This window comes from Macaca mulatta, chromosome 11 (genome assembly GCF_049350105.2).
Source record: "Macaca mulatta isolate MMU2019108-1 chromosome 11, T2T-MMU8v2.0, whole genome shotgun sequence".
In the NCBI taxonomy this organism is placed as follows: domain Eukaryota; kingdom Metazoa; phylum Chordata; class Mammalia; order Primates; family Cercopithecidae; genus Macaca; species Macaca mulatta.
This window is the reverse complement of record NC_133416.1, coordinates 9,293,018-9,320,793: the sequence shown is the minus strand read 5'-3', so window position 1 is coordinate 9,320,793 and position 27,776 is coordinate 9,293,018. Positions and strand designations below refer to the sequence as shown.

Here is a 27,776-nt window from a genome sequence, read left to right as displayed (position 1 = left end):
TTTTTCAAGCACTGCACGATAATTAATTTGCATCAGGCTTTCCAAATTAGAAAAGCTTCACTTATAGAACTTCTTTCCAGTGGGAGTTTTCACATGACTTTTCAAGTAAATCTGAAAATTGAAAATATTCTTGCAGTTTCTAAACTATTAGAGTTTTAATCCTGTATACGTTCTTGTATTTACAAGGTCCAGCCAGCTACAGTGTGCATTTTCATATGTCCTTCAGTGGGTATGAGGGAAATGAAACATTCCCACATTCGGGACATTCATAGGGTTTTTCTCAGGAATGAGCTGATGTCTTCAAATGGAACTAACACAACTGAAGGCCTTACCACAAATTTAAATTTTTAAAATTTTTAAAATTTTTAAAATTAAAAAGGCTTTTCTCCACTCTGCGTCCTCCCAAATCTTCAAAAACAGGAAAATCTGAAGGCTTGACCACATTTCCTACATTCTTAAGGTTTCTCTGCAGTGTGAGCTCTTTCATGTTTTTGAGGGAATGGGAAAGAGTAAATGTTTTACCACATTTCTTACATTCAAGGGGCTTTATTTATTTATTTATTTATTTATTTATTTTTGAGATGGAGTCTCACTCTGTCGCCAGGCTGGAGTTCCATGGCACAATCTCGGCTCACTGTAACCTCTGCCTCCTGGGTTCAAGTGATTCTCCTGCCTCAGTCTCCTGAGTAGCTGGGATTGTAAGCATATGCTACCACACCTAGCTAATGTTTGTATTTTTAGCAGAGACGAGGTTTCACCATGTTGGCCAGGATGGTCTCGATCTCCTGACCCCGTGATCGGCATGCACAGGATTTCCCCCCAACCCCCCGTGGCTTTTTATGTCCTTGAAAAAGAACTAAGACAACTGAAATGTGCCACCATGCCCAGCTAATTATTTTCTTTCTTTCTTTCTCTTTCTTTCTTTCTTTCTTTCTTTCTTTCTTTCTTTCTTTCTTTCTTTCTTTCTTTCTTTCTTTCTTTCTTTCTTCCTTTCTTTCCTTTCCTTCCTTCCTTCCTTTCTTTCTTTCTTTCTTTCTTTCTTTCTTTCTTTCTTTCTTTCTTTCTTTCTTTCTTTCTTTCTTTCTTTCTTTCTTTCTTTCTTTCTTTCTTTCTTTCTTTCTTTCTTTCTTTCTTTCTTTCTTTCTTTCTTTCTTTCTTTCTTTCTTTCTTTCTTTCTTTCTTTCTTTCTTTCTTTCTTTCTTTCTTTCTTTCTTTCTTTCTTTCTTTCTTTCTTTCTTTCTTTCTTTCTAGATGGAGTCTCGCTCTGTTGCCCAGGCTGGAGTGCAGTGGTGCAATCTCGGCTCACTGCAAGCTCCGCCTCCTGGATTCACGCCATTCTTCTGCCTCAGCCTCCTGAGTACCTGGAGTGAGCCGCCGTGCCCGGCATTATTTTATTTTTTGTAGAGACAGGGTTTCACCATGTTGCCCAGGTTGTTTCACATTGTTTTAATCCAGGCTAGTTATGAACTCCTGGGCTCCAGCAATACACACACCTTAGCTTCCCAAATTGCTGGGATTATAGGCTGAGTCACTACACGCAGCCTCTATATCATGACTCCTTTCATGGCGAGTATGGTGACTGGAACGAGTGTAGGCTTTACCGCACCTCTTACATTCATAGGGTTTTTCTCCAGTATGAATTCTTTCCTGGAGGTGAAGGGAACTCAGGCGACTGAAGGCTTGGTCACACTGTTTACATTCATAGGCTTTCTCTCCAGTATGAGTACTTCTATGGTTACAAAGGGAACTCAATCGACTAAAGGCTTTGCCACATTGTTTACATTCCTAGGGTCTCTCTCCAGTATGAATGCTTCCATGGTAATGAAGGGAAGTGGAACAGCTGAAGGCTTTATCACATTTGGTACATTTATGGGGTGTTTCTCCAGTGTGAGTCCTTTCATGCATCTTAAAAGAACAAGAAAATCTGAATGTTTTCCCACATTCCTTACATTCGTAGGGTTTCTCTCCAGTGTGAGTTCATTCATGTATTAGACAAGAACCAGAAACAGTGAACGCTTTACCACATTGTTTACATTTATAGGGTTTTTCTCCTGTGTGAGTTCTCTGATGTCTTTCGACTGAATTGAGAAAATGAAAAGCTTTCCCACATATCGTACATTTATAAGCTGGATTTCCACTGTACATTATCATGTGTCTTCTAACACCTGGAACAGAAACGAAGAATTTCCCACACTGTTCACATTTATATTGCTTCTCCCCATATGGTTTGTATCCTGAGTGAGCTAGGATGTGCCTATTAAGGAGGGAATGACATACAAAGACTTTTCCACAAATACTACATTCACATTGCTTTCATCCAGTAGAAATGTTCTCATTCAGATCAAGATTTGGAATTTGGCTGACAACTTGTCCATCATACTGACTACCTTCTTTGCTTTCACACAGTCTCTGTGCCATATGATTTCTGTAAAAAAATGACAAGCACATTTTTATTGCTTGGTTTAGTAACTTTCTACTTATTAATAGGTCTTGGACTTACACTGCTGCCAATACCAGGGAAAATGCTTTTTTTTTTTTTTTTTTTGCCATGACCGAATTATGTGAAAGTAAATGGGTTACTACTGAAAACACAGCTACCACCTGCATGGCTATGACCAACATAGTAAGATTCATATACACAATTTTGTAGTACTATTTTCAAGTAAACTGTTTTCCAAACACTGACTGCTACACTGAAGTACGTTACATTTTGGGTGAAATTTTTCTAAAAAGAAATAAATTTACAGTGACTCTTATTTGTTTTGATTGCTTGTTTTTAAGTTCATGACATGCTAATATTCCTTGAGAGGACTTTATTTCCTCTTCTCAGTGCAAATTATCTTATATTTTTCCCAGGTTTTTCAAAGTGATCTTCAATATACTGGTCTTTCCATTTGTTTCCTAAAATGCAGACCCACAAAATTATCATGAATTATTACAAACTGTAGAAACATTACTAGATTTCATGTTCATTGTACACAGCGCCCATGTCTGATTTCTTCACCAAATCATTCCCTTGCCACATTCCAAATCACAAATAGCACTGATGATAGGGAAATACTTCTGTAATTAAGTGAAAGGTGTTGTCATTCTCACCTACAGAAGCCAGATTCCTGCAGATTTCCTGCATCATTTCTCTGTAGAGATTCTTCTAAGAAGAATCTAGCAAAGCCCATTCCTCCTGGGTAAAGTTCACAGCCACATCCTCAAAAGCCACGGAGTCCTAGAACATTCCACACATATGTATAGAAGGATAGGTGAGACTGACAGCACTGGGAACCTATACTCAATTCATAAGCTATGTACATGATTCTAAAATTTCCAAGCATATATTCTATGACTTGATTGTCACAACTCTTACTCTGTTCACACATACTCCCTCCCACACAGCAGTACTAATGCTAGAATTGAACTCTTCAAAAAGACAACAGCAAAGTAGAAACACCCATCTCATTAGAGAATCCAGGGAGTAAGATGTGCTGCCAGGAGTTACCTTGTAACTTCACTTTGTACATTTCTAGTATCTGCCATAATAAAGTCCTACCTGATGTGCATAAGTGAGTTAATATTATCAGTCCTGAGACTACTTATTCTTAAAAATGCCTGCTCACAAAGTTCAATCTTCGTTTGTATTAGTAACTTACATTTTGAAAGGGATTCCACCAACCCAAGTAATAAGAATAAGAATTACTTATGCAATATATTTGCCAGAACTTTTTCTGCTGAAGATCTATTATTTTGTGTCACTGCAGTGGTGCTTAGGGAACCAGACGCCAAAACACAGTCTGAACAGTAAGTGTTCAATGACTTTCCCTGGTAGACAATATTTTACATGTGCTGTCGCTTGTTAACTGGGCAGTTGAGCCCATTCCATGTGATTACACCAAGAGAGAATAGGCTTATTAAATTCAATTGAGAAGAAAATAAAACCAATAGTTGATATTTAATAATACTAATACAATAATTTTTAAAATTTCTATTGCACAATGTCAAGGCAGAAAGGAATAAGAGGAAATATGACACATGTTTTTTAAAATGACATTAATGTCACCACTTCCAGATGTTAATCCTATGAAATCACATAAATTCCCAAATCAGGTTGTTTTAGGCAAGAAAAACTACTTTTTCATACAGAGTAAAAATGACAAATGTCTAATGATTTTTAGTCATCTAAAAAAAGAGTGATTGCTTGTCTAACATACTTCTAAGATTTTCAAACGAAAATATTCAGGACAGCACAGTATTAGCAGAGAGATGAGCAAGCAGACCAAGGAAAGAAAAAGTCTTAATGACCCAGCATTTATATGGAAAGTTGACGAATGAGAGAATAGGCACTGTAGAATAGAAAAAGAAATCACGTGCACATTAAAATATGAGGCAAACCAGGCTAGCATCTACTTGGGAAAATGCATTGCATTCTTCTCTATTCCATGAACAATAGTCAACTTATTATATATTCAAATATGAAAGATAAAAAAAACCAAAACACTTTCAGAAGTCACAGCAACATTTTTTTTTTTTTATGAAGGATTAGGCAGAATTTTTTTTATGTAAGAAAAAAGTGATAAAGGAACAGACAAACTCAAACATATTAAAATTTAGGGAATAAAAAGAAAATGGAATGGGCCGGGAGTGGTGGCTCACGCTTGTAATCCCAGCACCTTGGGAGGCTGAGGCGGACGATCACCTGAGGTCAGGAGGTTGAGACCAGCCTGGCCAACATGGCAAAATCCCGTCTTTTTGTTGTTCGTTTGTTTGTTTGTTTTTTGAGACAGAGTCTCGCATTGTCGCATTGTCGCATTGTCGTTTGGGCTGGGGTGCAGTGGCAAGATCTTGGCTCATTGCAACCTCCACCTCCTGGGTTCAAGCAATTCTCTTGCCTCAGCCTCCTGAGTAGCTGGGATTACAGGTGCCTGTCACCATGCTCAGCTAATTTTTTTGTATTTTTAGTAGAGACAGGTTTTCACCATGTTGGCCAGGCTGGTCTGGAACTCCTGACCTCGTGATCCACCCACCTTGGCCTCCCAAAGTGCTGGGATTACAGGCATGAGCCACTGTGCCGGGCCTAAAACCCCGTGTTTACTAAAAATAGAAAAATTAGCTAGGTGTGGTAGTGGGTGCCTATAATCCCAGTTCCTTGGGAGGCTGACACAGGAGAATCACTTGAACCTGGGAGGCGGAGGTTGCAGTAAGCAGAGATGGCGCCACTGCACTCTAGCTGGGCTACAGAGAAAGACAGCGTCTCCAAAAAAACAAACAAACAACAACAACAACAACAAAAACCCTCAGAGGCCGGGCACAGTGGCTCACACCTGTAATCCCAGCACTAAGGGAGGCCAAGGCGGTTGGATTACCTGAGGTCAGGAGTTCAAGACCAGCCTGGCCAACATGGTGAAACCCCGTCTCCACTAAAAATATGAAAAATTATCCATGTGTGATGGTGGGCGCCTGTAATCCCACCTTCTTGGGAGGCTGAGGCAGGAGAATTGCTTGAACCCGGGAGACAGAGGATGCAGTGAGCTGAGATCATGCCACTGCACTCCAGGCTGGGTGACTGAATGAGGCTCTGTCTCAAAAAAACAAAACAAAACAAAACAAAAACCCCCATATATCCAGATAAGAGGATACAGATGTGTCCACTCTTATAAATTCTTCACCACGCTACAAGAGGGGAAGTGACATTTTGGTGAATCTTTGTAAATCATCAATTTATCTATCACACTTTTATTACACTAGTAGCATTTACAAAGCTAAGTAATACAATTCCATTTGAAATTATCCATAAATAGAACAGACCTTTAAAACTTACTACACTCACTCTGGGGAAGAAATAAATATGAATTTTTAGCAAATAAAATATATCATTTTACCTTGCTTCTTTGGAAATAGTATTTTTATCTTTCAAGCTGTACTGACAAAATGTATCTTACAGTCAATGAAAAACTGAAACTCAAATAAGCGGACAAGCCTTTTCAAGGTAACAAACTCAGGGAGAGGCAGTGCTGACTCCAACGCAGACCTTTCTAAGTGTCACGGCAGGCCATTCTATCCCTCGGGACACCCATCCTGCTCAGTAAAGTACTCAGTGACCACCTAGGAGGCACTGGCACTGCTCTTTGTCCTCCTGTGTGCCTTAAGTGCATTTGAATATTCAGGTTCTTGTACATCCTCTCTGGGGTGGGTTTTCCTTGTCCTTTGGGACAGTTTTTCTCTCTTCACAAGTCTGGGACAATCTAGAGAGCAGAAATCATTTCTGCCTTTTCCTCTCAATGTCAGCATCCGATTGGCAGACCATCAACGTGTCTCCGAGGAATAAAAACTCGGGCTGGAGGAACAACTTTAAAGACCTAACTTTAATGACATTACATTGTATTGTCCATAATTTTAATGTCCTCAAATTTTAATGACCCTAAGGGGTCACCACTGTAGATGAAACTATACCAGGAGATTCCTCTAAGGCCAAGAGCATCCAGCTGCTCCCCTGAGAGACTCTACCCCCTACCTCAGGCTGTCCTTGGTGATGAGATGACCCCGGGGCTGATACTCATACTCACTAGACCCTCCAATAGACATGGCCACAGTGGGTATCCTGGGTCATCCGCAGACAGTTCTAAAATGCCAGGACTAGGAAAAGACAGGAGGGTGGCTGAGGACACAACACCCTGTAAAGTTTTCACAGGGGGACCTCAACCTAAAGACATTTTGGTAATATGTACACTTAGGAAAGATGAAAAGAAGAGAGGCGCAAAGATTTTTTTACAGTAGAGTGTCAGATGATTTATTCTCCGCTTTCCTGTCATGTAAAATGTTTGGAAACAGAAAAATATTTTGGTCAAAGTGGCTCACGCCTGAAATCCCAGCGTTTTAGGAGGCCGAGGCGGGTGATCAATTAAGGTCAGGAGTTCGAAACCAACCTAGCCAACATGCCAAAACCCTGTCTCTACTAAAAATACAAAAATTAGCTGGACGTGGTGGTGGGCACCTATAAGCCCGGCTACTTGGGAGGCTGAGGCAGGAGAATCACTTAAACCCGGGAGTCAGAGGTTGCAGTGAGCGGAGACTGCACCATTGCACTCCAGCCTGGCGACAGGGTGAGACTCCGTCTCAAAAAAAAAAAAAAAATATATATATATATATATATATATATGTATATATGTAAAATATACATTTAAAATTACTACGTGTGGATAGTATTTGAAGTCATGGGACTGACTGTAGGTAGAAACAAGAGAAGGCAGGGAAAGTTTTTATATTTATATTTATATATAATTATATAAAATTAATATACATAATTATAATATATAAATATATAATATAGGCTGCGCACGGTCGCTCACACCTGTAATCCCAGCAATTTGGGAGGCCGAGGTGGGCAGATCACCTGAGGTCAGGAGTTCGAGACTAGCCTGACCAACATGGAGAAACCCTATCTCTACTAAAAATACAAAATTAGCCAGGCGTGGTGGTGCGTGCCTATAATCCCAGCTACTCAGGAGACTGAGGCAGGAAAATCACTTGAACCCGGGAGATGGAGGTTGCGGTGAGCCCAGATTGCATCATTGCACTCCAGTCTGGGCAAAGAGGGTTAAACTCCATCTCGAAATGAATAAATAAATAAAACAAAAAATATATATTTATGTCTAAATATATAATTATAATACACAAATGTATATATAAAATACATTTATTATAAATTTATTAATATATAAAATATGTTTATTTCTGAGACAAGGTCTGGCTCTGTCACCCAGGCTGGAGTGCAGTGACACTATCATAGCTCATTGGAGCCTTGCACAGATGGCTCAAGCGATGCCCCCACCTCAGCCTCCTGAGTGGCTAGGATTGCACGCACACCCCACCATGCCTAGCTAATTTTAAAATTCTTTGTAGAGACAGGGTCTTCCTTTTTTGCCTAAGCTGGTCTTAAACTCCTGGGCTCAAGTGATCTTCCTGCCTCAGCCTTCCAATGTGTTAGACGTGGGCCACTGCATCTGGTCTAATGCATTTTTTTAGTTTGTGAGTTTATATTATTTAATATTTTTAAGTACTGAATGTGTTGAACAGCCAACTTGCAGAATTCCCGAACAATGGACGGTCAGCTCTCATGTCCTGGTTCAAATCGTCCCAGCACACCACAGCTAGAAACCTTTCAGCCAACTTCCACTTATGTCTCCCGGGGCAGGACAATGTCACTTGGCCAATCCCCACTAAGAGGGACTCTGGAAAGGCAAGAAACTATTCTGTTCTCTATAATGGAATGTGACCAGGAAGAAGGCAGCTGGGAGGGCCAGCTGGGCCCTCCAACCAGCAGCGTCCACCATCGACCAACTGCCCTAGAGCTACACCGTGCTGGACATTTGGGGCACTGTTATGAGCAAGAGTTTCCATTTTTCTTCTCATGGGACCTTCATGCTAGTGGCAAGAGACAATTTTTTTTTTTTTTTTTTGAGACAGGGTTTTGTTCTTGTCACTCATGCTGGAGTGCAATGGTGTAATCTCGGCTTACTACAACCTCTGCCTCCTGGATTCAAGCAATTCTCCTGCCTCAGCCTTCTGAGTAGCTGGGATTACAGGTATGCACCACCACGCCTAGCTAATTTTTGTATTTTTAGTAGAGATGGGTTTTCACCATGTTGGCCAGGCTGGTCTGGAACTCCTGAGCCACTGTGCCCAGCCAAGAGGGAGATTTTAAATCAATAAGTATAACTGTGATGAATGCCAGAAAGAAGAGTGTGTGTGATGGGGAGGGGACCTAAGTTATTGTCTCATACTTTAACACTTTCATAGGCAATAACTAAACACTTAGAAGCTTAAAACAACACACACCTTTAAGCCAATTTTGGCAAGATAGGAGTTGAGCACATTTTAGCAGGTCCTCTGCTTGGGATCTCACGCTAAGCAGCTGGGCTGCATCCTCATCTGAGGCTCCACCAGGGCAGAATCCATTTCCAGGTCCGCCCAGGTTATTGGCAGAATTCATTTCCTCGGACCCGCTTGGCAAGGGCCCAGCTTTTTGCTTCCTTGCCTACGGGGCCCCCTCAAACGTCCTTTCTCAGCACAGCATCTCCCTCCTGCAGCGCCTGCAGGCGGAACCTCTCTCTCTAGTGTGCGAAGGTGATGCACTGTGACAGTGACATCCCATTGCTTTTGCCAGGCTCTGTGGGTTAGAAGCCAGTCACCGGTTTTTCTCGTACCCAAGGTCAGGAAGACTATGTAAGGGCATAGGTCATTGGGGGGTCAGTCACTTTAGGGTGTGGCTGCCACCATTGAACTTGGTGATACTTTAAGGGTTGGTAGGAGCTGGCCAGGTACAGGGGTGAGGGTGTGTCAGGCAGGGGTGAGGGCATAGAGGGGGATGCAGAGGCCTGCACCCTGGAATGTCCTTTCACTCCCTGAGGTTTTGTTCTCCTGATCCCTGAGTACATCCCAGAACACGGTGGGGCCCTAGCAGGGGAGATGTAGGGAAGCATGTGTTGTTCATCCGGGGACCTTGTTAGGCAAATCAGATTAGGGGCCAGGCTTTCAGTGGTGGGTGCAAGTGTGGCAGTGATGAGTGTGCAGGTGTGTGTGGGAAGAGCGATGGGGATGGGGTCAGCCCCAGCCACCATGAAGACCTTAACTGTGCATCCACCCATCCCAGCAGCCTCCCTGAGAGAGTGCCTTCAGGGTGCAGGTCCTGTTTTGCACATGGAAGTGAATCAGAGTGGGACACTGCCTTGCCTTAGAGAGGTTACACTTCTTCTCCTTCTTCTTCTTCTTTTTTTTTTTTTTAAATTTGCGACAGTCTCACTCTGTTGCCCAGGCTGGAGTGTAGTGGTGTGACCTTGGCTCACTGCAACTTCTGCCTCCCAGGTTCAAGTAATTTTCCTGCCTCAGCCTCCTGGGTAGGGTAGCTGGGATGATAGGCATTACCATGCCTGGCTAATTGTTGTATTTTAGTTTCACCATATTGGCCAGGCTGGTCCCAGTCTCCTGGCCTCAAGCGATCTGCCCGCCTCAGCCTCCCAAAGTGCTGTGATTACAGGTGTAAGCCACCGCACTGGGCGAGAGGTCACACTTCATGCCACGTGGGAGGCAGCCACTCAGACAGCACCCCAGCTGGCGCTGGGAGTGAGGGGTGCTCAGCGTCCTAGGAAGGCAGAGGGCTGCTGAGAGGTTCGGGGAGGAAGGACTGAAGGAGGATTTGAGATTTTTCACCTGAGCAGGTGGGTGGATGGAGGGGCTGTTTACAGAGAATCACAAGAATGTGGATGAGCAGGTTAGGGCACTAATAAAGCACTCTGTTTTGGCCCGCAGAAAATTTGAGATGCTTCCCTGTGTCCAGCTGGGGCTTTGGGAAAGGTCAGGGCTGGGCATCTGACTGGGATGGATGTCTGGCAGGCAGCAGAGCATGTGGATGGTTTGTGAAGCCCGGAAGGGCAAGAGATTTCCTGTAGCAGTGCCCACTGCAAATGGAAGGACATTTGACCTGAGCCCAGACATATACAAGTTGGGCAGAGAAAGGGGTGGGTCCCCGGCACCCACAGAGGAGCCGCTATAGAGGTACAGGAAAACCAAGGGTGTGGGGTCACATGATGCAGGAAGCTCAAATAAGATGAGGAAAGAGGTCTTAAAAATGATCAGGGCTGGGGACAGTGGATCATGCCTGTAATCCCAACACTTTGGGAGGCTCGGACAAGAGGATAGCTTGAGGCCAGGAGTTTGAGACCAGCCTGGGCAACATAGAGAGACCCCATTTCTATAAACAAATAAATATCATTGGTACTTGGCATTTCAGGCAGGGAACAGCAAACACATGAAAGCTCTGAGGCAGGAAAGGGAAGTGATTAGTGCTCGCTCCTCGTTCCTTTATCAGACCTTAAAGAGATGCAGAGACATTTCAGGTACTCCTTGGCCGAGCTCCTTCAGGGAAGGCCTAAGTTCGCTTCTACTTCCCATCTATTAATTTTCTTTTTTTTTGGAGACAGAGTCTCACTCTGTCGCCCAGGCTGGAGTGCACGCAGTGGCACAATCTCAGCTCACTGCAACTTCCACCTCCCGGGTTCAAACGATTCTCCTCCCTCAGCCTCCCCAGTAGCTGGGACCACAGGTACGTGCCACCACGATGGGCTAAGTTTTTGTCTTTTTAGTAGAGACGGGGTTTCATCTTGTTGGCCAGGCTGGTTTCGAACTCCTGGCCTCAAGTGATCCACCTGCCTCGGCCCCACAAAGTGCTGAGATTACAGGCGCGAGTAACCGTGCCCGGCCCTACTTCACTCCTAACGCCCACCATACGTGCTTCCAAATGTTTGCTGAATGACAAGGTGAACGAGTGAATGGGACTAGGTGACTTTGGGCAGCAGGCAATCCTATTCCTTGGACCTCAGTCTCCCTTTTTGTAAAGCAAGCCTGTATCTCGCTCTCTGCCCTAAAAGCCTGAGTTCTGGGCTTGAGATGAGCGCGTCCCGTAGAGCAGACTCCAAGTGGACGTTGAGCTGGGTCTTCTAGAAGGCCAGAATCCGGCCAGCTGTAGGGTCCGGTCCTCCCGAGGGACCCCGCACGCCCAGTCCCAGCGCCGCCCCCTCCCAACTTCCCTTTGTTCCCCAGGCCCCGCCCTCTTCGCGCAGCTCGCTCCCCATTGGCCGGGGGGCGGACCCTGGGCGCCCGGCTCCACTGGGGGCGGGGCGGCGGTCGGGGCCGTGTGGCCTGCGCTGTGTGTGTGTCCCCGCGGCAGCCCAGCGCCAGCTGCAGCTCAGTGATCCCAGCCGGATCCTGAGCGGGGAACACGGGCTGAAGCGGAGGCTGCGGCCCCGCCCCGGGGCTTCATTGTTGAGGCTGCCGCGGCTCTGTCGGCTGCTCAGCTGCCCTCCAGTCGGCCCAGGCGCCGCGGCTAGGAGCGAGCGCTGCGAGGCGGCGGCCTGAGGTGAGACGGCGCGACCGGCGACCGGGTCTCCGGACCGGGCGGGGGTCTCTGCCCCTGGCGTGGCGGCTTCGAGCTGGGCTCCTTAGGGTCCGGGGTCGGGATCCGGGGTCCGTGCGCCTGGGCTTTGTCTCGGCCTCTCGTGCCACCGGGGGCTTCGCGCCTCCTGCGACACCGCGTGGGCCCGCGCGGTGGTCCCGGTCGCCCTGCGGGTGGGGGCCGGTCCCCACTGCTCCCCGGCTCCCCGCGTCTGCCGCGGAGGGGACTGCATGGACCCGGGCGCTGACTTCTGCCCGGTCCCCCCGCGGCGTGGCTGGTCCCCGTGTGCGGCAGAGGGCGTCCTGCGAGGACCCACTCGTGGGGCGGGTCCGGGTCACCGCGAGTGGGAGACTCCGTCGCCCTCCCCGCCCTCCCTCGCAGCGAGACTGCTTGGCTATCACCGAAGGGACTGCGCGGACCCTCGAACGAGGGAGTCCGTGACTCTGGGTGGGGGCTCTTTCCCGGCCCGCATGACGGCTTCCTGAGTGTTTTGTCACCTATATAGGTGGCTGCGTGGACCCGCGCGCGTGGGTCCTGGCCGCCCTGCTAGTGGGGCTGTGCGCCGCCCCGTGGCTCGTCTGGGTCGACCCCACCTGGGACGCGGGTGTAGTGGTTGTCTGTGTCCTGGGGGCGCTGTTGGTCGGGGCGCACTGCCCCCAACCCGTGATTTATCCTCTCACTTGTCGGGCGGGAGGAAGCGAGAGGCGCGCGCCCGAAGCTGTCGCGCAGCGGCCGCACAAACCTCTGCCCTGGCTGGCGCGTCCGGGGGGCGGGGCGAGGGGCTGTCACCGCGTCCCACCGCCGCGCTTCCAGCTCTGGCCCCGGGCTGAGCTCTGATTGGAGGAAGCAGGGCCCTTCTGCCTGGCGCTTCTTGATTTCTTCCGTTAGTAATGGGAAGAAAAAAATCTGGAAAGCCAGATTAAACTTTGTAGCTCTCAGCGCCTGGAGAGTGGAAGAAACTCTCCCAAAAATTTGGCGGGCCGGAAAATGCGTTTCAAGCAGGAGCATCCACACGCAGGGAATGAGGCCAAGGCAGTTACAGCTAGAGGTCAGATTTATGAGGAGAGAGCCAGGGTGAGGTCCATGGGTGGGGAGACTCCGACCTCAGCTTGATGGGAAGACCTGATGCTGCCCCTCAGACGCTGTATTTCTCAGCCACCAAAGAAAGTGGAATCACTCCTTAGTGAATGCTTTCATCAAACTTTTGAAAAACCTGTAATGTCCCAGGAAGCAAAATCAAACTAGACAGTTTCCCCCTTTTAAGAGTGTTAAAAGTCCCGGAGACAAACAGCAGAAGGTTCAAGGAGTCCAAATACTCAACCTGAAGTTCTTTCTGAACAAGAGATGGTGTATAAATAACAGGCATACAAGAGAAAACTGAACTAATCACCGCAGCTGTGGCTCCTAGCCCTGTAGCGTGTCATGCAGACCCTTTTGCCTTCTCTGCTCTCCACTGTCCCAGACCCCAACACTACGCGCACCTCCAGTCATCAGCTCCTGCGGACCCATTGCTATGAACTCTGTTTCGGTGGCTCCCTTCTCTCTGAAGTTTTGCTTGTTCTCCTGAAGTCCTGGTCTTTAAGAGCTTATGATCTGCAGGGACAGATTGGCTTTGGGTAGTACATAGTTAACTGTAGCACAGCTTGAAAAATGCTCTGATAGAGGTGGGCAGGCAGTTTGTACATGCGGGTAAATGCGAGGTCCTTTTTGAATACCATGAATCCAAGTATTCATGCTATTTTAAATCTGCAATTCTTTGACTCTCCAGAGGGCTTTTAGATTAATTTTTTTTTCTATTAGTTCCTAGTGTTTGTTGCATAGTTCGGAGTACTTGATTAAAACTTACCAGGTCTGCCGGGCGCTGTGGCTCACGCCTGTAATCCCAGGACTTTGGGAGGTCTAGGCAGGCGGATCACTTGAGGTCAGGAGCTCGAGACCAACCTGGCCAACATGATGAAACCCTGTCTCTACTAAAAATACAAAAATTACTTGGGCGTGGTGGTGGGCGCCTGTAATCGCAGCTACTCAGGAGGCTGAGGCAGGAAATAGCTTGAACCCAGGAGGCGGAGGTTGCAGTGAGTTGAAATGGCTCCACCGCACTCCAGCCTGGGCCACAGAGTGAGACTTCGTCTCAAAACCAAAACAAAAACAATGTACTGGGTCTACCTCCGGCTCTGGAATTTTCCTGGAAGGCCTTCTCTTCTGGGCTTCATTTTTCTTACTTTTGAGGATGGTAAACTACATAAGTTCCAAGAATCTTTGCCCTACACCTTTAATTCTTTCAAGCAAATATAGCAGAGAAAAATTCTCTTCCCGGCAATGGTGTAAGTAATGGAGGCCCTTGAAAATGTGGATTCTAAAATGGAAATTCTTTTTCTTCTTCCCCTTTTTTTCCTTTTAAACGAGTTTAGTTACATGAGTATATACTTTATCTCGGAGTTAAGGACAAGTATCTATGATGAAAGCTTAAGCAGCTTTTTGGCAATATCTTGCATATTCTTCACAATTGTGTTTTATGTGCGGCATCTTCACTATATCCAGTTGGTTTGTTTTTTTCTCATTAATGGAGTTGTTGAGCTCAGAACTTTTCAGGAGCAGTTTGTTGATCTTTTAAGTGTCATGTGAAATATGTTCTAATTTAACATTTTATTTGGTTGAGTAAAATGGGAATAAATGGAAATTTGAGAGTGCCTTGAGTAGATGTACTTGGCTTTGTGTAATGGTTTGAAGCATAGTTTAAAATTACCACTTGTGGCCGAGTGTGGTGGCTCACACCTGTAATCCCAACACTTTGGGAGGGCAAGGCAGGCAGATCACGAGGTTAGAAGATGGAGACCATCCTGGCTAACACGGTGAGACCCCATCTCCACTAAAAATACAAAAAACTTACTCTAGTTCTTTTGAGCAGAGGATTTGGTTTCGATATGTGGCCCTATTAAAGCTTTTGTTAAGTCCAAATACTTTCTGAACTTCAGTTCCCTTACCTATAAAATGGAGTTAGTTGTTAATAATATCTATTCTGCCTAACTCAGGAGATTGTTTTGAGGATCAAATGAAATCATGAATGTAATGGAATTTTGTAAATTTTAAATGAAATATTGTATTACCTAAGATTAAAACAAAACAAAACAAAACAAAACAAAAACACTGTATTTAAGAATGGAATGAATCTGGGTTTTCCTTTGAAATCCCAAGTGTTTAATGTACAGAGAAGTTTTAATGTGTCTGTTGGGGAGCTTCATTAGGATTGTTTTCTATCTTTAATTGGCCAGTATTGTTTTATATTTTAGCATTTTTGGGGAACATCAAAATTTGTGTTTCAGGTATCATTAATATTTTACAAAGTTATTGAATGTGCATGATTTAGTCTTTAACAATCTCTTCAATTATTTACATTCCCACGTAAAAAATGAAGTAATGAACGTCCATGTAAATAACATTCCCATGCTTTAATGAAGCATAATTTCTTCACATTGCAGTTTCTAAGTGCCCTGTCTTGAGGTTGGGAAAGCTGAAGGGCAGTCAGAGGTCAAGGTCAGCAAAGCATCACCTTTGACATTTGAAATCCAGCAGCAGGTATCACAGTGAACCCCATTCCAGCATCCAGGAAGTTTCTCTGCACTGTCTGTCCTCCAGCCACCTCAGAATCTGTGTCTGCAGTGTTGGTCCTGCTTTCCTCTCTCCTCTGCCTTTTCTTTCTCTTCACCAACTTCTACCGAGTGCCTCTGATGTCCCAGACAGTGGCAGTGGGAGTACAAAGGCTAATAAACCCGGCCCTGGTCCTCAGAGAATTGATGTTTTCTGTGCAGATATTAAGTGACACTGTCATACATAGTGTTGACAAACATTGATACAGATTTCCTGTGAAGTGCAGAAGCACCATCCTAGAAGCAGAGATGCAGAGGCAGCCCTGGTGACTCACACATGGAGAGCTGGAGTTCTTGTTCTAGTGGGATCAACTGACCTGGACATCATTTCAGTGCAGCGGAGTGAGTGCTGGGATGGGCTCCCTCGGGGCATCTGGGGCTGGGTTTGTCTGGTGTTTAGTCTCCTGCATGGTACTTAGAGTTTATCAGTAAGATGAGCATTGGGAGGTTTCTAAGTGAAAGGAAAGGCAATCACTGACCTGAAACCTAAAATCTGTAGGTGTTCTGGGCCATTTATAATTCACTGAATCTGTTTTGTCAGAACAAGTCTATCATCTATTGTTTTGGATGGAGTGTGGCCAGCCTTGCCTTGCGATGTAAGGAAATCAAGAAACGCTTGTCAAGTGTCAACACCGTGCCAGACACTCTTCTAGGGGATTCCACGTAAATCACTGTATTCATTTCTGTTGCTGCTTTACCACATTTCCACAAATTTAGTGGCTTAAAACAATCGAAATTGTATCATCTCACAGTTCTGTGGGGCAGAAGTCTGACGTGGGTGTCACTGGGCAAAAATCACCACGTGGGCTGGGCTGCATTCCTCACTATAGAACTGTTTCCAAGTGCTTTTGGCCAAATATAGTTCCTTGTGGTTGCAGGACTGAGGTGTCTGTTCCCTTGCTGGCCATCTGTTGGGAGCTGCCCTCAGCTCCTGAGGCCTCTATCTGGTCTTTGCATGTGGTCCCATCAGCTCAGGACTAGCTAGGCCAGGGACCTGGTCAGGCTCTCCAGTTCCCGTGTGTGCATTTCTCTTCTTCCACTCGGAGAAAGTTCTATGCCCTATTTAAAAAAATTTTTTTGAGATGGAGTCTTGCACTGTTGCCCAGGCTGAAGTGCGGTGGCATGATCTCAGCTCACTGCAACTTCTACCTCCCGGGTTTAAGTGATTCTCCTGCTTCAGTCTCCTGAGTAGCTGGGACTACAGGTGCCCGCCATGACGCCCGACTAATTTTTGTATTTTTAGTAGAGATGGGGTTTCACCATTTTAGCCAGGATGGTCTCCATCTCTTGATCTCGTGATCCACCCGCCTTAGTCTCCCAAAGTGTGGAGATTACAGGCGTGAGCCACCGTGCCTGGCCAGTTCTATGCTCTTAGAGGCTCATGGGATTAGATTGGACCTCCCTGGATAGCCCAGGATACTCCTCCTAAGGCCTGTGGCAAAGCTCTTTTGCTGTGTGACATAGTCACAGGTCTAGGGGGTTGGAATCTCCCACCACAGTTACCGATCCACTTACTACAGCAGCCTGGGAGGTGCTTTTCATTGCCTCTGGTTAAGAGATACCAATTTTTTTTTTTTTTTTTTTTTTGCAAATTGGCAGGAACGTGAAGATCCCTCTTTTTTTTTTTCTGAGACGGAGTCTCATTCTCTTGCCCGGGCTGGAGTGCAGTGGCACGATCTTGGCTCACCACAACTTCCACCTCCCGGGTTCAAGCAATTCTCCTGCCTCAGTCTCCTGAGTAGCTGGGACTACAGGCACGAGCCACCAAGCTCGGCTAATTTTTGTATTTTTAGTAGAGACGGGGTTTCACTTGGTTGGCCAAGCTGGTCACAAACTCCTTACCTCATGATCCGCCCACCTTGGCCTCCCAAAGTGCTGGGATTACAGGCGTGAGCCACCGCACCCAGCCAGGAAGATCCTTCTTAAATGAAAAAACCATTCTTCTGACTTGATGTGAGGCTGTTGGTGAGATTCATAGCAGTGGAGAGAGGTCCATCAGAAACGGAGCTAAACTTTGTGTTTTGGAGTATTTTGATGGCCTGCTCTGATTATGTAAGTTTTGCTAAGAAGTCATTAGAGTAATTCCTCTACTGGAAGAAACACCCATATGGGGAATTTGGGACCTTGCCTTTTCAAGTTTTACACAAAGGACTCTTCATGGGCGAAAAGTACATGATTCCAGGTCCATTTCTAGAATGCAAACAGCTGCATCAACCCAACAGCGATTCACATTCTTGAGTTTGAGAGAATCTGATTGTTTCAAGGCTGAAGCCAAAAGCCCAATAAACAATGTTTGCACCTTTATTCATAGTTAGGAATTAGGTGCATCCCGTGGTCAAGAAAACAACTGATGGTCACCAAGTAGTTTAAAACCAAGCAGGACCTCATTTTATCATGTGGGTGTTTTTGATTTTTTTAACTAAGTTTTTATTTTCCTATGCAATAAATGACAAGCTCTGACTTGAAATACATTTCCTTTAATAAACCAGAATCTAGGGCCAGGCGCGGTGGCTCACGCCTGTAATCCCAGACTTTGGTAGGCCAAGGAGGGCAGATCACGAGGTCAGGAGATTGAGACCATCCTGGCTATGGTGAAACCCTGCCTCTACTAAAAATACAAAAAATTAGCCGGGCGAGGTGGCAGGCGCCTGTAGTCCCAGCTACTCCGGAGGCTGAGGGAGGAGATTGCATGGGAGGCGGAGCTTGCAGTGAGTTGAGATCAGGCCTCTGCACTCCAGCTTGGACGACAGAGTGAGACTCTGTCTCAAAAAAAAGAAAAACAACAAAGAAAAGGAAAAAAAAAAAAAGAGAAACCAGAATCTATAATCTTAAGGTTTTTAACCTGGCTTTCAGAAATTTATGAAGTCCCCAAAATCCTGTGCAACAATTTTGTGTATATGCATCCATGTGTGTTTATGGGAAGACTATTTATAGCTCTCCATACATTTTCAAAGTGGTTGGATTCCAAAAAATTTTAGATACACCACTTGGGCCTGGTGTGGTGGCTCACATCTGTAATCCCAGCACTTAGGGAGGCTGAGGCAGTAGGATCCACTGAGGTCAGGAGTTTAAGACCAGCAACATAGCGAGACTTCCACCTCTACCAAAAAAAAAAAAAAAGTGCTGGGCGTGGTGGTGCACACTTGTGGTTCTAGCTGCTCAGGAAGTTGATCACCTGATCCCAATAATTTGAGGCTGTAGTAAGTTAGAATTGCACGACGGCACTCCAGCCTGGGCAACAGAGCAAGGCCCTCTCTCAAACAAAAACAAAAAACCATATCACTTAATATACTATTGTTGTTGGTCAAGTATCAGATTTTGTTTAAACATTAAATTCTCTCTCTCTTTTTTTTTTTTTTTTTTTTGAGACGGAGTCTCGCTCTGTCACCCAGGCTGGAGTGCAGTGGCGTGGTCTCAGCTCATTGCAAGCTCTGCCTCCCAGGTTCACACCATTCACCTGCCTCAGCCTCCTGAGTAGCTGGGACTACAGGCGCCTGCCACCACGTCCGGCTAATATTTGGTATTTTTAGTAGAGACGAGGTTTCACCGTGTTAGCCAGGATGGTCTCCATCTCCTGACTTCGTGATCCGCCCACCTTGGCTTCCCAAAGTGCTGGGATTACAGGTAAATACTCATTTTTAGCAAAGGTGTACAGGCATACAGCTCTAAGAATCAGAAATTAACAAGGCTTAGAACAAAACCCAGCAATCCCCTACCTTACCCTTCTTCACCCTGATCCCTGCTCCTTGGAGGTTACTATGTTTATGTTTTAGCTGGTGCTTCTAGATTGTGTGAAAGACAGGGAGATGTCCTACTGTGGAAGACAAGGATTCAGGTTGCTTACCCTCCCCCCTGCTCCTGTTGCCCAGGTTTTTTTTTTTTTTTTTTTTTTTTTTTTTTGAGGCGGAGTCTCGCTCTGTCTCCCAGGCTGGAGTGCAGTGGCCGGATCTCAGCTCACTGCAAGCTCCGCCTCCCGGGTTTACGCCATTCTCCTGCCTCAGCCTCCCAAGTAGCTGGGACTACAGGAGCCCGCCACGTCGCCCGGCTAGTTTTTTGTATTTTTTAGTAGAGACGGGGTTTCACCGTGTTAGCCAGGATGGTCTCGATCTCCTGACCTCGTGATCTGCCCGTCTCGGCCTCCCAAAGTGCTGGGATTACAGGCTTGAGCCACCGCGCCCGGCGCCCACGTTTTTCTCCCCCATCCTCTCAGTATAATTATTGTGGTAGTGAGGCCAAGCATGGTGGCTTGTGACTTATCCCAGATTTTTGGGAGGCCGAGGCAGGAAGATCACTTGAGGCCAGGTGTTGAAGGCCAGCCTGGCCAACACAGTGAAACCCCGTCTCTACTAAAAAATACAAAAATTAGTCAGTTGTAGTGTCGCACACCTGTAGTCCCAGCTACTCAGGAGGGTGAGGCACAAGAATTGCTTGAACCTGGGAGGTGGAGGTTGCAGTGAGCTGAGATTGCACCACTGTACTCCAACCTGGGCAACAGAGGTAGACTCTCTCAAAAAAAAAAATTATTGTGATGTGGGCTACATAGTACAATGGTGTATGTATTTAGTATTCTTCCCGGTTTTTGGCCCAGAGCTTCTAAAACCCTTGTAATTTCCTGAGTGATAGGAACATCATTGGTTATAATATTTGGTCTTAGGTTTCAATACCTGACACAAGAGCTTCTAAGACTTTTGGAATCTCTGGGGTGTTAGGAGTGTCTTTTGTATGATGAGATGACAGGTGGCTTCGGGCCCCTGGACAGGTTCAGGATTAGGGCTGGTTGCCAGAAAGATGAGTCATGAGTAAAGTGTTGGACATATCAGCCCCACCCCTACCTCTGGGAGGGGAGACGAGACAGGCTGGAGATCGAGCTAGTCACGAGTAGCCAATGACTTAATCATGTCTATGTTATGAAAACTCCATAAAACCCTCTAAATATTGGGTTTGGAGAGCTTCTGGTTTGGTGAACTCATTTGGTGCTGGGGAGGTGGCACTTCCAGGGACGGCGGCACTTCCAGGGACGGCATGGGAGCCCCGACCTCTCTGCCCCGTGGTGTGCCCTGTGTGTCTCTTACATTTGGCTGTTCCTGTGTTCTCTTCTTTGTAATAAACCAGTAAGAGTAAGTAAGTGCCAAGCACTTTGCGTCTGTCACCTCTCTTAACTTTTTCAGCAACACTGTGTGGCAGATAATGTCCTCATTTTGCCAGTGACAAAATGAGATTGATGCATTGAGTAACTTGCTCAAGGTCACATAATAAGTGGAATTGAAGCTCTGACTCCAAAGCCTGTGCTTTTAACCAGCAAGCTGCATACGCGGCCTCTTTATTTGTTAGGAGTTTTGGTGTCTCTAGGGCCTGACACCAAGTTGACCGTTGTGGCCTAGAGCTGTTATAACGGAGCTTTTAGCGGCCCTGCTGAGAACAGAGCCAGCACCTCCGGATTGGCAGGGCAGGGGCTGTTCCTGCTGGGAGCTGCAGGCCACTCCCTGTGGCCCTTGGGTGATCTTCCTCATCCACTCCCTCCCTCCTTCAGTAGTTCCTGAGTGCCACCTCTGTGTGGAGGAGAAGGAGGCAGCCTTCCAGGCCAGGTGGGGCCTGCAGGTACACACAGGGAGAGGCAGCTGTGCACTGAGCTGGCTGTAGGCTGGGACAGTGTGGCTCCAGAGGTGACGATAGAATGCTCTGGGACTGCAGAGAGAACACATGCTTGTGAAAGGGAGGAAGGGGGCGGGTATCGCAGAGGAGATGTACTTGAGTTGGACTTTGAGGGAGGAGTTGGATTTCCAAAGTGGAACCGAGCAGCTGAGGCTTTCTCAGCAGCTGAAGATTACAGCCAGCCAGCCTCAAATGCTCAGCTTTTCCTGAATTCTCTTTTTTAGTATACTGCAGTAAGTTTTCAACAGAGATAAAGCAGTCACCTCCATGTCATTCATGTTCTGCGAATCCTGTGTGTAGTTTTCGATGCTTAGCAGATGGGGGCAGCCTGGGCCATAAGAGAAGAGCCTGTGTGTCCTCCTGTTTGGACATCAGTCAGGTGTGGCACAGGGCAGTGATCACTGCCTGCCCCTGAGGAACTCAGTTGTACTTTTATGTGGAGAGGACAAAGAAAGCTGTTGTACAGGGGGCAGGAGACATTTCACCTGCAAAGCAAGGCACAAAATACGTAGTCTGTGCCCTGCATGAGAAACCTAGCAGAACTGTGTGCTGATTCCCACCCCTGCCTCCCCTCCTGAGAGCGAACCGTCCCTTGTACCATGGTGGAAGGCATTTCTGAAGCCTCTGCCATCGGAGTGATCTGTTACTTGCCCACTGAACCTTCGGGGCAGCAACCAGGTGGTGTGGCTGAAACACAGGCTTTGGCCAGACCTGGTTGGGCATGTTGGTTCTGCCACTGATTGTGAATTACAGAACCTTGGAGAAGTCATTGTCTTTGTCTGTGCCTCTCATGTAAGATGGGGAACACTGTGGCCATTGCAGAAAAGCAGATAGGTGGAGCGAGTATGAAGTGCTTTGTGTGTGTGTCATACGGTGGATGAAATGGCACTGATTGACGTTATTGATAGTAATAACAGGTTTAATTCAGGAATAAAACTGGTAAAGTAGGCCAGGTGCGGTGACTCAGGCCTGTAATCCCAGCACTTTGGGAGGCAGAGGCGGGTGGATCACGAGGTCAGGAGTTTGAGACCAGCCTGGCCAATATGGTGAAACCCCATCTTTACTAAAAATACAAAAATTAGCTGGGTGTGGTGGTACGCCTGTAGTCCCAGCTACTTGGGAGGCTGAAGCAGGAGAATTGTTTGAACCCGGGAGGCAGAGGTTGCAATGAGCTGAGATGGCATCACTGCACTCCAGCCTGGGCGACAGAGTGAAACTCCGTCTCAAAAAAAAAAAAAAAGCCTGGTAAAGTATTTGACCCAGCCTGGGTACGTGTGGTAGAGCCGAATGAAAGCTTAGGAAAAGATGACTTGAGAACTAGCCCAGCAGAAGAAGCAGGCGGGATGTGTTGTTACTGAGTAAGTGAAATTTGCACCTGCTTTCTCCCAGGCCTGGTTGAGTTGTGTACAACAGAGAGCTCAGGTGTTGGGGGCAGTTGACCGGTTGAAGAATGCATTGCTATTATGTGAGGAACATTGGGCTTTGAAAAAGCAGAACTGGATCCACGTTCTTGCCTGGTAACTCTAACTATCATCTAGTTTGTAAAGGGGAATGCAGTTCTCTGCAAAATTCTTGTGACAGTGGGAAAAGGATTGGGGCGTCTGCATTGGTGTGTGTAATATAGGTCAGATGAAAGAGCATTTAGGCTGGAGGGAGACTTTTCATCTCTCTAATTTTACTTTCACAGAACAATTCCATCATGATTTGAAGATTTTTGAGTCAAAACTACAGTGTTCTGCTATGTGTTTCGGGGCAAATTTATACATACAATTGGCTTAAATATTTCAGATGATACAAGAATATATGTGTGGGATAAAAAGCTGAAATTTGCATTCCCCCTTCTCTAGAAGTAACCATTGTGAATAGTTAAGTCTGTATTCCAACTATTTTGTATATTATAAATACACTGTGAATATATGAGTGTATATATACATATATGTTACACAAACACAGTTTTAGAGATGGAATATTGCTGTGTTGCCCATGCTAGTCTCAAACTCCTGAGCTCAAGTGACCCTCTGGCCTCAGCCTCCCAAAGTTTTGGAATTACAGGTGTGAGCCACCGCCCCTGGCCTGCATGAGTATATTTACTAATTGCTAAGTTACTCTGTTCAATACGTGTCTGTTGAACTCCTCCATGTGCCAAGCATTGTTCTGAATACCTTATATGCACGAATTCACTTAATTTTTAGAGCAGCTCTATTATTGTGGCCCTTTTACAGTGAGGAAACGGAACCACAGAGAGGCTGGGGACGTTGTCTAACATCACACAGCCAGTGCTGTTGGAATTGAGGTTTGAACCCAGACAGCTGGCTTCAGATCTCTTAGCTGTTATCATAGATGCACACCCAAACCTTAGGGCCGCCTCCCAAGCCTTGCTTCCGATACGGGCTCGCCTGAGCTCTGTGAGAGCTGTGTATGTGAGGTTTCTTTCCTCTTTAAGAACACAAGCCTTGGAATTGTCCCAGACCCTGGTAGGACTTCTTGAGGACCAAAAACGGGGATTCTTCAAGCCTGCCCCAAGGCCAGATCTCTGATGTAGCTACTTGGAAGGTAGACGTGGAAGAGAGTAATTTTGCCAGAACAAAAAGTTAGGATGGTTGGACTGACTCGGCCAGACGCAGTGGCTCATGCCTGTAATCCCAGCACTTTGGGAGGCCGAGGCAGGTGGATCACCTGAGGTCGGGAGTTCGAGAGCAGCCTGGCCAACCAGTTGAAACTCTGTCTCTACTAAAAATATAAAAATTAGCTGGGTGTGGTGGCGGGCGCCTGTAATCCCAGGTACTTGGGAGGCCAAGGCAGGAGAATTGCTTGAACCCAGGAGGCAGAGGTGGCAGTGAGCTAAGATTGCGCCACTGTACTACTCCAGCTTGGATGACAGAGGGAGACTCCGCCTCAAAAAAAAAAAAAAAAGGAAGGGGAAGGGGAATGGCTGGGCTGACTCATCCTAGGGAAGAGGCCCTACAGCAGCCGTAGGACCTTGGCCACTTGGGTGGAAAAGAAGGAAGGAAGAGCTTCACCCAGGGCGGTGACCTGGGCTGCAGAAACCACACTCAGCAGTCCACATGCTGGAGCCTGGCCACCCCATGTGCTTCTCTTCTCCTTGGGTAGAGGGTGTGGGGAGCTTTCTACCCTGGAGGCTGAGCAGCACAGCTTCTAACCAGGGTAGGCGTTTGTCTGTCCCTGGGAATACAGACAGCATTCTCTTAATCGGCCCAAATCCTCCTGAACGGCTTTTTGTACGGTGGGGCGGGGCGGGCCAGAGGGTCATTTTGACTCATAGGTACCTTTTCCACTTTCACTGCTGATAACTGTGTTACCGATTCAAGTTTTGTTTTTGATACTGAAGAGGGCTTAAGAGAGTGAGCTATTATGGCACATCTAAGTCTGCTAAAATAGAACCGCGGGGTAGTGTAGGAAAATCTCTTCTAAATTATGGATCATATATGGTGAACGTTAGAAGCCATGTGTATCTAAGTTGAAAAATCAAAACATGTCTTGTATTTGGGCGACCCCGGTAAGTCTGGATGCCACTGTGCCTTGTGTGAACACAGGATGCTGAGGTGTAGGGGTCAACAGGCTTTTTCTGGACGTCTTGCGCTTCTCCCTTGTGGTAAAGTGGGGCAGCAGTAGGAGCGCACAGCTGTTAGGCCCCTAATATTTATCAGCTGTTTTACATGTGGGATTCCATTTAATGCAATCTTGGAGGTAAAATTATTTTATTGAAGATGAAGATAGAGGCTTAGAGAAGTTAAGAAGATTATTCAAGGTCACGTCATTTTTTTTTTTTTTTTTTTTTTTTTTTTTTTGAGAGAGTTTTGCTCTTCTTACTCAGGCTGGAGTGCAATGGTGCAATCTCAGCTCACCACAACCTCTGCTTCCCAGGTTCAAGTGATTCTCCTGCCTCAGCCTCCCGAGTAGCTGGGATGACAGGCATGCGCCACCACACCAGGCTGATTTTGTATTTTTAGCAGGGACGGAGTTTTTCCATGTTGGTTAGGATGGTCTTGAACTCCCAACCTCGGGTGATCCGCCTGACTCAGCCTCCCAAAGTGCTGGGATTACAGGTGTGAGTCACCATGCCTGGCCAAGGCCATGTAATCTATTAAATGGAAAGATGAAGTACTTGATGAACTTAGAAGTTTGACTCCAAGGCCCTTGATCTTCCCATAACACGTGGTTCCTTCCCTGGTTGGTGGGGAGTGACTGAAGAACTCAAGGAAGCTGTGTTTTGTGGAAAGAGGACCTGAGGGGTGTATGGTCTTTCCAGGCTTGGAATCTGCCATAGCTTGGCCATATAGAGAGAAGCCCCTCATTTAAGACTTACTCTTTGGGGGAAAAAAAAGAAGGCCGCCCACATGAGACAGGCAGAGGCGACTTTCTCAGAGCTGCTGTGGTAAGGGAGTCGGCACCGTCACTTGCGTGTGGCAGAGACTGACATGCAAGTGAGTGGCAGATGAGGAGTGGGGAAGCTTCAGGATGGAAAAGAACGGCTCCCAGTGGCGGCTGTTGTGGGGGCTGGACGTGGCTGTGCAGAAGCGGGGTGTCCTATGTGATTGGTTAGGGGCGTATTTGGCTTTCTCTGAATGATCCTACCTGGGAAACAGGGGCCAAAATTAGGGTGGCTGTTAGTTTTGAGTCAAGTCCTGGCCACGTGGGACAGAGTTGTGGTTTAGTTTCTGGGTTGTGGAGAGAGAGCAGTCTGGCTTCCTGTCTGATGTGCTAGCCTGGCTGGCCTCCTGGCTGTTGACTGTAGATAGGGGATTGGTTTCCTGGGTGGGCAGCTGCAGGTTGTGGTCTGAGTTCTGTCTTTATACATATGATCAGGCATGGTCTGTTTGTATATTCAGTCCCTCATTTTTCTTGTCATTAAAAATATCAAATGACGGATTGGATACATTGGGAACTTTTTAGAAGTCTGTGTCCCCTGGAGGAAGTTTTCACGTTCACATTTAATCAGAACGAATATAAACAATTGGGCCATTTATCTTGAAGATTTAAAACAGGAAATCTTCAACAATAATACCTCGGTGCCACTGCCTCTCTGTCCATCGTTAGTGAATGTGTTTTTAACCACCGCCGGCTCATCGTCGACCAGTTTGTGGTTGACCCAGTTCTCTATACGTCTTGTCTTGTGTGCATCTCATTGTTTGCTAGTGTTAGCTTTCCCCCTCATCAGTGTAGTTTATTTGTGTAGCCTCTGTTGGTAGGAAGTTATTTGTGGAGTTTGTGAATGGAAGGGACCTTGGAGGTCTGCTAGGTCAGCCCAGTGATTTTAGAGATAAATGGAAATACAGGGAAATGTTCCAGCTTTTTTGGTGGCAAAACCAGGAATAGAAAGTAATGTTCTTTGTGCCACAATGTCATTGAAAGACAGCTCAATGTGGGCCTAAAATGCAGAGTAACTAACTTCCATTTATCTCTGCTTCTGACTCTTGTTATCAGACATTTTAAATTGACTTTAATGTGTTAGCAGAAATATGAAAAATCCTGACTTGCTTACATATAAGGTACTTCTTCGCCTACTCAGTTGGTTGTTTTTTCAACAGGATTGAAAAGACCTTGTTATAAACTGAATGTTTATGTCTCCCCCAGATTCTTGTACTGGAGCCCTAACTGCCAGTGTGATGGTATTAGGGGATAGGACCTTTGGGAGGTGATTAGGGTTAGATGAGGTCATGAGCGTGGGCCCTGGTCTGACAGGATTAGTGTCCTTAGAAGAAGAGAAACCAGGCCAGGTGTGGTGGCTCACACCTGTAATCCCAACACTTTGGGAGGCCGAGGTGGGCAGATCATGAGGTCAGGAGATTGAGACCATCCTGAACCCTGTTTCTACTAAAAATACAAAAATTAGTTTGGTGTGGTGGCACGTGCCTGTAATCCCAGCTACTCGGGAGGCTGAGGCAGGAGAGTTGCTTGAACCAGGGAGTCAGAGGTTGCAGTGAGCTGAGATTGTGCCACTGCACTCCAGCCTGGTGACAGAGCGAGAGTCTGTCTCAAAAAAAAAAAGAGGAGAAAGCAGAGAGCTCCCACTGCCCCGGTGTGAGGAAACAAGAAGAAAGGTGGCTGTCTGCAAGCCAGGAAGAGGTCCCTGTCCCAGAACTGAGTTGGCCGACACCTTGATCTTGGACAAATAAACTAATGTTTAAACCACACAGCCTATGGTGTTTTTTATGGTATTTGCCTATGGTATTATGGCCATCTGATTTGACTGATGCAGAGATGGTTCCAGAATAATGTAGTCTGTATTTAAGTTGGTGATGCCATGAAAATAAATGTGGTAGTTCATTCCTTTATATAAAGATAGCGCTGTGAGCCCAGGGCCTTTGCTCATGTCTTAGTTGAGTCTTGTCTTCTTATAATAGCTTCCTAATTTCTCTTTTCCCCCTCTAATTTATATTATATATCTGGATTAAATCATATATGGTATGATTTTATACTTTATGTCTATACAAACTTTTAGTGATTTAATTTCATTTTATTTGATTTTTGAGACATGCCCTTGCTCTGTTGCTCAGGCTGGAATGCAGGTGCCATCA

At 46.2% G+C, this 27,776-nt stretch overlaps 2 pseudogenes across 11 annotated transcripts in view; one reads left to right on the top strand and one right to left on the bottom strand.

The window, feature by feature from the left end:
• Positions 1-1,446: 1,446 nt before the first annotated feature.
• Positions 1,447-8,321, bottom strand: LOC144333222 (uncharacterized; annotated as a pseudogene).
• Positions 8,322-11,649: 3,328 nt separating this feature from the next.
• LOC106995529 (SH3 domain and tetratricopeptide repeat-containing protein 1 pseudogene) overlaps positions 11,650-27,776 on the top strand; it is a 52,942-nt pseudogene continuing 36,815 nt past the window's right edge. For 4 of the 11 annotated variants that reach the window (XR_013400856.1, XR_013400864.1, XR_013400855.1 and 1 more), the window contains exon 1: positions 11,652-11,902. The product of XR_013400856.1 is annotated as an SH3 domain and tetratricopeptide repeat-containing protein 1 pseudogene, transcript variant X2 (transcript). Of the gene's footprint in view, positions 11,903-27,776 lie in introns of all 11 variants that reach the window. The other 7 variants (XR_013400868.1, XR_013400863.1, XR_013400860.1 and 4 more) reach the window with 3 other exon arrangements.